Source organism: Theropithecus gelada, chromosome 1, assembly GCF_003255815.1.
Source record: "Theropithecus gelada isolate Dixy chromosome 1, Tgel_1.0, whole genome shotgun sequence".
NCBI lineage: Eukaryota > Metazoa > Chordata > Mammalia > Primates > Cercopithecidae > Theropithecus > Theropithecus gelada.
This window is the reverse complement of record NC_037668.1, coordinates 166,680,261-166,692,723: the sequence shown is the minus strand read 5'-3', so window position 1 is coordinate 166,692,723 and position 12,463 is coordinate 166,680,261. Positions and strand designations below refer to the sequence as shown.

Genomic DNA, 12,463 nt, shown 5'->3' with positions numbered 1-12,463 from the left:
TTTCGTATACAAAATAGCTTAGAATAGCATTTACATACACATAATTGTGTAAACACTGATGTAATCAAACTTATAACTGTATTGATAATATGGGGAAGATTGAGTGTGAGTGTGTGTGTGTGTGAAAGAGAGAGAGAAAGAGAGACAGAGAGAGATGCAGAGAGAGAGAGAGAGAAAGAAAGAAAAGAGGTATACATTTATGGTAAGAGCTGAGTGTATGAGAGTACAAGAGTCCTAAACCTCATTTCTTTATAGGAGAAAATAAGTAGAGAATACTTAAGAATTGAACAAAAAGTCAAGACATAACAATATAATTCTGATATCTGAAGTATGGAAGTAAATGCCAAAAAAAAAAAAAAAACCAGCTGAAAAGCTGAAAAGAGTTGCGTCTATAGACAGGCAAATTAGAGAGAGAGGGCACAATGAATTCTCTATTTTGTTATAAGAAAAATAGCTTTGCATGTGCATATACAAGGAGGATAAAGATGAAAACAAAACCACATTTTAAAAATGTAAAAAAATAAAAGCTATTATCCTGGTGTGATGGTTAATACTGAGTGTCAACTTGATTGGATTGAAGGATGAAATATATTGATCCTGGGTGTGTCTGTAAAGGTGTTGCCAAAAGAGATTAACATTTGAGTCAGTGGGCTGGGAAAGGCAGACCCACCCAAAATCTGGGTGGGCACCATCTAATCAGCTGCCAGTGCAGCTAGAATATAAAGCAGGCAGAAAAACGAGCCTACATCTTTTTCCCATGCTGGATGTTTCCTGCCTTCAAACATCGGACTCCAAGTTCTTCAGTTTTGGGACTCAGACTGGCTCTCCTTGCTCCTCAGCTCCTCCAATATATATATATACAGTAGGAAATATATTAGTTCTGTCCCTCCAGAGAACCCTGACTAATACACCTGGCTTCAGAATTCCTCAGTCACGTACATTATTATGTTATAGTATGTATTACGTCCATTATTATATTATAATGTTCTTTATCTCTAGCCACACATCATCATATAATCACATTTTGTCATTACAATCAACTTGTGTCATCTGATGAAACGTATTTTTAATGTTTTAATTCTAGATCTAAATTCAAGATCAGCATTATAGCTTTTTATCGTGTATCGCTTTCTAATATCTGAACTTAACTATTTTCTCTCCATTATGATTTGTAATATTTCGTATTTAGAACCCTACAGTTTCCTGTACCTCAGAGCTTTTCTGTCTTCTCTTGACCAACTTATCACTCTAAACTACATATTCAGCCATTCATTATAACTTCTCTGACAGCTAAGGATCCCTTAATTGCTTGAATGTTCTCTATTGTAAATCTCTCATTTCTTCATAGCTACATCCTTGCCAGGTTCCAAAAGGTCTTCAGAGAAGTCTGGACTCCTATGCTAACTTATGTTGATTACCTACTCAAAGTATCAATTTTACCCCTGTCTTTCTAATATTCAGCTAATTTTTCCATGTGGTTTAAATTTATCAACTTTCATCCTTTTATTCATAAAGGTATCCCTAATGTTTCATTATTCTATATGCAATAAAATATCACATATTTTAGCTCATATAAAGTAGAGAAAGAAATACCTTTCTCCCTCTCTCTATTTTTAACTAGTTCAGGTCCTTTTGTACTGTGTAGCAGGCAGAGTTCAAATACACCATCCCCTGAAATCCCAGGATTCCTGGTCCCTGGTGTACACACATTTTCTCTCAGTTATTCAATCAAACACTAATCTAGGTATCTCTGTGAAAGGGTTTTGCTGATATAATTAAAAGCCTTAGGCTTTAATCAATTGACCTTAAGATTATCCTTGTGGGCCTGACCTGATCACATAACTAATTTAAGAGCAGAGAGGTTCCTCCAGATGGCTGCAAAAGAGCATTTCATAGATTCAAAGCACCATTGCTTGCTTAAAGATGGAGGAGGACACATGGCCACAAGTGCAGTAATCTCTTGGAGCCTGGACCAGGCCCTGGCTAACTACCAATGAGGAAATGAGGACATCACTCGGAAGGAATTGAATTCAGACAAGAACAGGAATGGGCCTGTGGGCTGATTGTGCCCTAGATCGTGAAGACAAGAAGTCAGTCCAGCGAAATCTTGATTTCAGCTTTGTGATACTCTGAGCAAGGAGCCCCACCACATTATTCCAGACTTCTGACGTATAGAATGGTGTGCCAATAAATGGGCAATGATTTTTTTACTTGCTACATCTGTGAGAATTTGTTACACAGCAAAAGAAAACTCATACTAAAAAATTCAATTCTCTCTACTTGATTCTGAAACTTGCTCTATCAACTAGCCCTTGTTTTGTGTGTGCATGTTTAAATTCCATCCCATCCCATCCCATCCCATCCCATCCCATCCCTCCCCTCTATTATTCTGCCTCCTAATTTTAATACCGATCTTCTTGCAAAAATAAGCTACAGCTACTGTCTATATTTTCTCCTTAATTCTGAAGAATACAAAGCCAATGTCCTGTGGAGCATGAATGTTGTTTTAATTGACAAATCCTGTTATCTTTGTTCACCCTTTCTATTTCTCCACAGTGTTGATTACTGGCAGGATTCTCTGGTCATCGTATCCTACATGATTCTTCCTCCACTTCTATCAACATGGAGTTTTGTACTCAGCAAAATAAAAATCTTTCAAAACTGAGGACCAAAACAAACAAACAAACAAAGACATTTTTTATATTAAAAAACCAAGAGACTTTGCTGGTAGCAAATTAAAACTACAATAAATGGTTAAATGAAGGAACATGATATCAATTGGAAATGTAGATTTCCACAAAGGAATTGAGGACATTTGATATTACAAAAATGTAGATAAGTATAAAAGAAGTTTATTTTTCTTAGTTTTAAAAACATTAAGGAGTAATTGACTTTTTAAAGCAAAACTAGTAACAACGTATTGAGGAGTTTACAACATGGAGAAAAGGAGTAGCAAAAGACTGTTGTAAGATTCCTAGAAATGTATGTGAAGTACAGTATTATTATTTGATTGTAGACTGTGATAACTTAAAGATGTAGAAAGTAAATATTAGAGCAATTACAAAAAAAAGATGTAAAACAAATAAATAGTGGTGATAAAATTGAATAATAAAAAAACTATTACATTATTTCCAATTGTTCTCTTGAAGATAGCAAAAAAAAGAGAAAGAGAGAGAGAGATGGGACAAATTGATACCAATCAGGAAGATAAGAGATTTAAATTCAAACATTTTAATAATTACATTAGATGCATTTACATTCAGTTGAAAGACAGATATTGTCATAGTGGATTAAAAAATATAGGCCTGGCACAGTGGTTCACACCTGTAATCCCAGCACTTTGGGAAGCTGAGGTGGGCAGATCACAGGATTGAGACCATCCTAGCCAACAAGATGAAACCCCATCTCTATTAAAAATAAAAAAACTAGCTGGGCGTGGTGTGCATGCCTGTAATCCCAGTTACTCGGAAGGCTGAGGCGGGAGAATCTCTTGAACCTGAGAGGTGGAGGTTGCAGTGAGCCGAGATTGTGCCACTGAACTCCAGCCTGGCGACAGAGTTAAACTCCGTCTCGGGGAAAAATATATATATATACGTTTTTAAATATATATTTTTATATATAAATTTTTATATATTTTTTATAAAATATATATTATATATATTTATATATATTTATAACATATAAATATATATAAATATAAATATATATAATATATATAATATATATATCCTGTTGGAAATTCATTTTAATATAAATATATATAAAGGTTAAATGGATAGAAAAAGCTATGCAATGCTAATACCAAATGCAAGAAAGACAGAATTCCTATTTTAATATCCAACAAAGTAGATTTCAGAGCAAAACATACTACCAATGGCAATCAGGCATATTGCATACTGATAAAAACATCAATCCATCAGACAGATATAACTACCCTAAATGTGTATGTAACTGTTAACTTAAAAACATATAAAAGAAAAACTGAAAGGAGAAATAGGCAACTCCACAATTACGGTTGTAAGGTACACTCTTTTCCGAGTAATTGATATACGATGGGGGGAAAAGGCAGTAAAGTTAAAGATATATATCACTATTACCAACTGGACATAAATGACATTTGTTGAACAGTGTGCCTAATAAGAGCAGAAAACACATTCTTTGAGGTACATGTTGATCAAACACCAATATAGACCATATTCTGAACCATAAATAAAGCAAACGTCAATAAATTTGAAAGATTTGAAATTATACAAAATATGCTCTTTGGGTATCATATTTGGAAATTAAACAACAAATGTATAAGTAACTTATTGGTCAAAAAAATCACAAGGGAAATCAGAAAATGTTTTCAACTAAATAAATATGAAAATACAACCTATCACAATTTTTAGGACAAAGCTACACTGGGGAAATGTGTAGTATTAAATGTCGAACAAGTACTAAAATAACAAAAACAAAAAAAGTGCTGGCGGGAACACAGAGCAACTACACTTTGCAAACCTTTTAACAGTTTCTTATAAATGAAAACTTTTATTTACCTAGATATTTCCAATCCCAAATATTTACCAAATAGAAATAAAAATATATGTCCAGTCAAAAATATTTAAGCAAATTTTCAGAGCAACATCTTTTGTAATAACCCCAAACTGAAAAATACACAAATTTCACTCCTAGATACTTACCAAAACAATTCCACTCTTATATATTTACCAAAGAGAAATACAATTATGTGTCTAGACGAAGATCTGTAAGCAATTCTTCACAGCAACTGTACTCATAATAACCCCAATTTTTGTCTGTGAGTGTGTAGATAAACAAATTTTGATATACCCACACAATGGAATACTAATCAGTAATGAGATATAAACCTATTAATACATGTTACAGCACTGGTGGGTCTCAAAATCATTATGCTAAGAAAAAAAAAAACATAAAAAGCTACATGCAGTGTGCTTCCATTTATATGATCTTCTGGAAAAATCTAATTGGTAGGAAACTCTACAAACAAAACAGATCAGTTGTCCATAGCAAGGGTAGAACAGGGTATTTATTGAATAATACAATGTTTGGGATAATAGAAATGTTCTGCATCTCGATTGTGGTAAACACTGGTCAAAGCTAATTGAACTGCATAGTTTTAAAAAGATAAATTTTAATGCATATGAATTACACCTGAATAAACTTCACTCTTAAAATGTTCTAATATATTCAGAAAGTTTGTTTCCACTTTTATAGATTGAGTCAATTCCTATCAACATATTACTCTGCTCTAAATTTCTTACTAGAATTAGAAATACAGAATCTTTTCTTTTCAACTTTTATTATAGGTATAAGAAATGAAAATGTTCAGAAAATTGTTTGTTTCTCCTAGATTTTCTCAAGAGGGGTAACCGTGCTGTTGAAAGTGTCACATGCCAGCATTATTACTATTAATGGACAAGGCATCATATGAAACCTATGCTTTTGTCTTTAGATTTCTACTTTACAACATGATATTTTTGTGGCATCAGATATCTGTAGGGTTTACTGGCACCTCATTTTTCAAAGTGATTTCACATATGACCATCCCATTTCAACTTTCCAATTTGGAAGAATACCATTGCATTTTATTACAAAAAAATAAATAAATAAATAAATAAATAAATAAAAAAAATAAGAATACCATTGCATTTTATTACACAAATAAATAAAGAAAGAAAAGGAGAAATTCAAGAAAAGAATGGGGTTTTTATCGGGATATTATGAGTGCTGGTAATTAATTTCCTCGGTGAAAAGGATGAGCCCTTAGGAATACACAGAGAAAAGAATATTATTCATCTTCTTCTTGCAAGCTAACAAGCAAATCAGTATCATTAGTGTTTTTGAAAGATTAACTTCTCAACTAAAAACATGCTTAGGGATACTGAACATTTGGTATCACTAATTTTCTTGAGCACACGTAATAGCCTTTTAAAAATATTTGCTAATAAAATGAAGCTCATTCCTTATCACTTAAGCCACTCCCTCTTTTAGATACTACTCAATTCATTTAATTTTAGAGTATTAAAATTATTTCTTATTCAATTTTCTCACTTTTAGCTCGTAACATATTCATTTAAATGTAAAAAAATAGCTCTAACTTTTTTGATTACCTTTTACACAGTGATATTGAGTTGAACTAATTCTACATTTTTTAATATACCTAGTGATCTTGTACTGCCTTTTGTTTATGGAATGTTGATCGTTGTGATTTTCAAAATGATCATTATCTGGATCAGATGGCCTAAAACTAAAAGGACCCCCATTTAACCTTTCTCATTTGCCAAACAAGCAGAACTCAAATACATTGTCTTCATGTAAACCAGATTTTCATTAGTGTTTACCTGTCAAATTTCCATCTGTTTTTTGATACTCTTTTGCTTATTTCAATTATTTGTACGCTCAGAGGCCTCATCATTCTGTTTAACACCAGTCATATATTTTCCCTATTACACTGTAGAAATCTGAAAATAACCAATGCATGTTGCTGAGTTCTCAGATCAATTGCCTCCTTGTTTGAATATTCAGTTTATGGTTAAACTGCTGCATTTCAATATCACGTGAAAATAACCATTTTATCAACAATTTAAACATTCTCAGTGATTGACTCACGTCTCTTTCCATCACTTTACTGCAAGAAAGTTCAGCATATGCAACCTTCTTGCATTAACCTCAGTCACTATATCATGAAGATTTAAACAGAACTGAAATCTGCAATACAGGAAATAGATGATTAATTAAAAATAATTTCTGTCATTAATTAAGCCATTCTTTATATAGTGGCAGAAAACATGGTATTTTCCTGCCTCTTCATAACATTCATTATTTTCTGTTCTCTAGAATTTTTAGCTTTGAACTCTTCTTCTGTAAGTACAGGTGTGTGGATGATAAATGTAGAGTGATTCTGAACTTACCAATACAACTAGTCTAGGTGTCATTTTACTCCTCAAAATTAGAACTACTTGAAATCTGAGAAACATGTGCAGCCTCTTTGGCTGGTTCATTTTGATTGCGGCCAAATTTTTCCCTCCTACCCCTTCATCATCCTCACTCTAAGTATGCGGTAGTCTCTGACGTCACTGAGATTTTGTCTTCTGCACACCAGGTCAAGTCTTTCCACACTTTTCCATGCTCTCAGATTGATTTTTAAACAAATATATGAAAAGGAAGTGAACCCAAGGCACCCAAAGTATTGGTGGTTTTCATTTCTTCCAACTACTATATTGTATTTATTTTCCTTTTTTTTTTTTTTTTCCACATAGTTACTTTGAGCTTGTAATCAGTGGATATTTTCCTAGACATCTCCTGGAAGAAGTTATTTGTTCATTATTTTAGCATGTATAGATTCTCAATTCATTGCACTTTTCAAAATGATGCTATAAATTTGCTGTGAATTTTAAAACTTTTATGCATTTGATATTTCTTTCACAGTCTTTAAATTTTATAATCCGATTTTGAAACAAGCTTCAATTTTTGTTTATTATTTTGTACATAACATTGAAATAGATCGTAACATTCCCTTTTAAATAGATTCAGAGAATAAACCATTGTCACTCTATTGTTAATCTTCAGATTTCTTTTTCTTGTAAGTATTTGATGACATACTTATGTAGAAAACATGATGCAGCCCACAAAACATTTTAAATGGTTTCAGACTAGTTAGAAAATAAGATAATGGACAAATAAAAATAAAGAACCAGGAAGTAAGGGAGAATTTGTTAGTAATAGTAAAATGAGTATTCAGACCATAGAAAGAGTTTAGCTACCAACTTCTTATCACTCTTGTCATTTTACCAACCTTTCTGAAACCCCTGAAAATGATTTTAAGTTGTTTCAGGATTTGAATTTATTCTTTAAAAAAGTCTATCCACATGTGCATGCAAGTCATGAGAAATAGCTTCACTATGACAGCCGCCAGATGACTAAAACTACCCTTTATAATCTACTGAGATTCACTGTCTACAATCTCAAAGGCAAAATGTGGACATAACTCATAACCCTTTCACTAACCACATTTTAATAATAGAAGCCTACGGCAATTAGTGGCACCAAATTAGTAGGAGGAATAACCAGAAAGGAGTCAGCAAGGCATACCTAACAATTTTAAATCCATTCCCAAGCTATTTTTAGAATGTTTACAAGTAATTAGACTCCCAGTTTCACCACATTTTACTTGAGAAAACTCAAGACTAAATGTTTCAATTTCCATTTACAAATAAGTATTAAGAGATAATAATATAGCAATTTTGTTAAATGGGTAAGATTTCAGGTAAATCTTCAATAGCACTGGAGAATTTAGCTAGGAGATAACCACCACTTTTAGGATTCTTCCATTTTAAGGGACACCATAGGTAGCATCTATGTCTTGGGCCTGGGGATTGGTGCTTTTCTGAGGATGACGTCAGTAGTTAAGTTTTCTGAAGAGTCCTTGTTTATGTGTTCTAGAAAGTCATACCTTAAATTTTCACTTTTTTCCTTAATATTCTGCCACCTATTTTCCAATTTTAAATTCAACCTCTCTTACATAAACTTACATAGTCACTCTTTCCTTACTCTATGTCTTGGGAGTATCTTTGATTCATAGTAATTCTGGTATCTCTTTTTTTTTGACATTTGAAGCCAACTCTCCTCTTTCATTTCTGATACTCATAGCTTCTGTTTTATATGTCTCATGTAATATTTATCTATGTGTCTATTATATTGGGCAATTTGTTTAACCTTTCTGAGTTTTTTATTTCTAAAAATTGGCTTAATAATTGATTAAAGGTAAGAAGACACTTAAGGGGCTAAATGAGATAATGAACTGAAAAGCACTAAGCAGAAACCTGGGTATGTATATTGCAAGCCAAGCTGTATTTTCTGAGTTTCTTCTTTTCTCATTTTCTTTTCTTTTTTCTTAATTAGAATATTCTCTTTTGCTACGCATAATTTAAATTTATATTTTTTACTGATACAAAACAGAACCAAATCATTCCTGTTTTATATTTATCATATTTCTTTATATGTCTACGACCTCATTGTTTTACCTCCAACAACCAGGAATTCCAAGAAACGAGTGAATTTAAAACAGGCTTCATCATCATAGCCAGGGCTGGTCAGTGGCCATAGCCTCAGCTCCATCTGCTTCAAAAGACCTTTGTTAGAGCTGAGTGTGGCTGATCTCCCCTCTTCCCAGGGGAAAGGAGAATGTAAGGAGGTGTTCAATGTATAAGTGGCATCATAGTCAAAGGCATTTTCAGTTTCCACTGTTCATACCCGGCCTTGAGTCCTACAGAATTCTGATCATTGCCAACTCAGTCCCTCAAGGTTATCTCCTCCTGCCTTAGCAAATAGATTCCCAGCTTCACTGACTATAGCTGCTTGAGGAGAAAACATGACCATGTCTTAGTTCCATAATAGAGTAAAGGTTTTCATCAGTCAGGCTGTAGATGTGCAGTTCCCCTGGCTTTTACTTTCACAAGAAACAAATCAATGTGCTGTCTTCATTTGTTTAGTCCCAGAGTTTCCAAAACTCTCTTTCAGGTAAGAAGAAGAGCTCAAGTGTTTTTGGTTTTTTTTTTTTCCTCTCTAAAAAGGCATCATCTTATCCCATTAGTTAAAGAATATTTGGTTTCATAGATTGAATCTAAAAATATGGATACTTACAAATATGAAACCTATTTATCCTGGTCAAATGATGGGATGCCATTGAAATTGAAGTGGTATTGTGTAAAGTTTGTGCTGGAGAGTTGTTTTATTTATTTGACTTTGCATGCAGCTTCTGAGAAGTTTGAACAGTAGCAGTTTGTGATGTGGCAGTCACTCTTTCCAACAATACTAAGAATTAGTCTTTGTCCACACACACTGACTGCAATGTAGTCTCTGTTCTAGCACACACTGATGCTGTTGCCTATTTTCAGCTGGGTTGATGACTACATTCCAGACTCATGAAAACTAAGCACTGCTGTTATGGTACAAAAACCCTGGGTTTTCCTCCTGGCTGACACTAAAAATAACCCACCAAATTTGTAATTTTCAAGATAATTTTGGCTTTGGTTTTGTAAATGATGACATGCATCTGGATTATGTCCTCTAACCTTGACATTGTTTCAAGTGTTATCTCTGAACACATCAGCTCTTAGTTTGTATTAAACAAATTCATATTACATTCTTGTAGTTTTGTATCTATGTGAAAAAAATATGTGCAAATGTTTTGAAGATGATTCAGCATATATTTTCCCTAGTAATCATTTCATTTTTAAAATGTCCATATAAATAGAATATATTAATTTACTAAGGTAAAAAAAATTAATGCAGTGTTTTACTTCCAGCTACTTTCCTTCCACTTCAGACAGAGAAAAAGAAAGTATACTTGAAAAGCAACTTAAGACATTTTTCGAAGCTGCCAAGTTGTCAAACTTTGATTCTTGTGAGGTGCTAAGAACAAGCACAGAAGGGTGAAAAGTCTACCTCTACCACTCTTGGGGCTCTGTGACAACCAGGAAAAGTGATTTCTAGCCATTCCTCAGTCCCTGCCCCAGCAGGATGAAAGCATGCTGTTTTACAAGAAACATGTGCCTTTTCTTGAGTAGCAGGGAGACAGCTGATGCAATTGGAAGCTTTGCCATCTGTCCCTGTGACCACAGACTTTACACAGAAATGCTCCTACCAGGTCATGTATTTAGATTCTGTGGTCGTGTATTTATACCATGTGATTAGAACTGCTGGGGAGAGAAAGGGAAGGCCAGACTGTAATGGTCTCTCCTTCAAGCCCTTACATAAAGTCTATTCCTGTTCTTGTTTGCCTGATGTTGATCCAGAACTTTTCAAGCTATCAATTTAGCGTAATAGATGCCTGTCATGACATTAACAAGGAAGGTCAAGCTACACACAAAATGAATTTCGAATTTTAACTTGGTAAGAGTTTTTCATGAAGGATAGAATGCTGTATTCTGACTTAAGAAAAGATTTATCATTTACAGAGTAATCTTCAGCAAGACTTGGAATTTCCTCCTTCAGTGACTTTTGTCTCTCAGTCAGCTAGTGAAAGCACATAAAATGATCTTACAACATTTTATCCAATAGATTATTTTTTATTGTGAGGATTTTGCAAAGGAATATAATGATGTGAGCACATTTATCAGTGTTGTGTTTTTTTCAAGACTTACGGTGATAAACAAATCTGGGATGGGGGTCATGACCCTCTTTTAGCGATGAACCTCATCACTAAGTCAGAGAGAGATTAGTCAGAAAACCTTAATGCCAAGAGGAAACGGAGAAGTAGGAACAAGAAAGAATGACAAAAAAGAAAACAATAAAACAGTATGTGCAATATGGGGTATCTTCCTGGGAACATTTCACTGCATAGGTTTACTTACCACAACTGATAGAATAAGTTTTCCTGGCATTGGTTCCCTAAAGAACAGTACAGCTAGTAAGGATTTGCTGCTTTTATTTCCTTTATTTTATTTATTTATTTATTTTTGAGACGGAGTCTCGCTCTGTCGCCTAGGCTGGAGTGCAGTGGCGCGATCTCGGCTCACTGCAAGCTCCGCCTCCCGGGTTCATGCCATTCTCCTGCCTCAGCCTCCCGAGTAGCTGGGACTACAGGCGCCCGCTATCACGCCCAGCTAATTTTTTGTATTTTTAGTAGAGACGGGTTTTCACCGTGTTAGCCAGGATGGTCTCGATCTCCTGACTTCATGATCCACCCACCTCGGCCTCCCAAAGTGCTGGGATTGCAGGTGTGAGCCACCGTGCCCGGCCTGCTGCTTTTATAACTTGTTAAAAGAGAAAATTTTATTCTGCCCTTAAATGTGATGCATGTTTCTCAGATTAACTAGCAATATAAATTTGTGGTAGAATAAGAGTATCACTGAAACTCCTGAAAATCAGTCAAGCCACTCAGGAGCTATGGAGCAAGCATCTCTGCAGCGGGAATAGGCACATCAGCCCTACTAACTGCACAGAAAAGAGCAAATGGATGAAAACGAACTGTGCCTCCCTTTGCTTATTAACTTATAAGTAAAAGGCTGTCTACTGTTTATTATTAAATTAATGGAAAAATTAGAAGACTTACGGCATATTCGGGTCTTTCTGACAAGCTCCAGTATGTTTTCTCAGCATTTCTTCCCAAACCATGGTAGGCAGCGCACACACACACACACTCACACACACACATCCAATCCAACACACACACACAAATCCAATCCAGCCAGGAGGATCTCAATTGTCATCTAGATAGTATCTCTGATGTGAAAGGAAAAATGAAGAAGGAAAGAAGTAAGAAAAAGAGAGAAAGAAAAGAAGAAAGAGAACAGAGAGGAAGAAGAGTAGGAGTGGGAAGAGAAAGGGAAAGAGTAGTAAGAAATAAAGGAAATTGAAACATTTTCTCTCTTTTGCTGACCACAACCATGGAGAAAAAGGCAATTAGACTATCTTGTGTCTTCATTGAATTGAAATCTCT

General features: G+C 34.4%; 1 long non-coding RNA gene across 1 annotated transcript in view; it reads left to right on the top strand.

Annotated features, from left to right (window-relative positions):
* LOC112614227 overlaps window positions 1-2,782 on the top strand; it is a 57,044-nt gene extending 54,262 nt beyond the window's left edge. Inside the window, exon 3 of the long non-coding RNA XR_003117057.1 lies at window positions 2,557-2,782. This is a non-coding gene — a long non-coding RNA (uncharacterized LOC112614227). The remainder of the gene's footprint in view (window positions 1-2,556) is intronic.
* Window positions 2,783-12,463: the final 9,681 nt, after the last annotated feature.